Genomic DNA, 214 nt, shown 5'->3' on the forward strand with positions numbered 1-214 from the left:
TAATCCTAATCCTCATCCTGATCCTCTTCTTTATCCTCATCCTCTTTCTCATCGTCATCTTCATCCTCATCCCCATCATCATCCTCATCCTCGTTCTCAACCTCTTCCTCTTCTCTTCCTTATCCTCATCCTCATCCTCACCTTCATTCTTGTCCTCGTGATCTTCCTCATCCTCATCCTCATCCTCATCCTCATCCTCATCCAAATCCACATC

This window comes from Lupinus angustifolius, chromosome LG06 (assembly GCF_001865875.1).
Source record: "Lupinus angustifolius cultivar Tanjil chromosome LG06, LupAngTanjil_v1.0, whole genome shotgun sequence".
NCBI classification, from domain to species: Eukaryota; Viridiplantae; Streptophyta; class Magnoliopsida; order Fabales; family Fabaceae; genus Lupinus; species Lupinus angustifolius.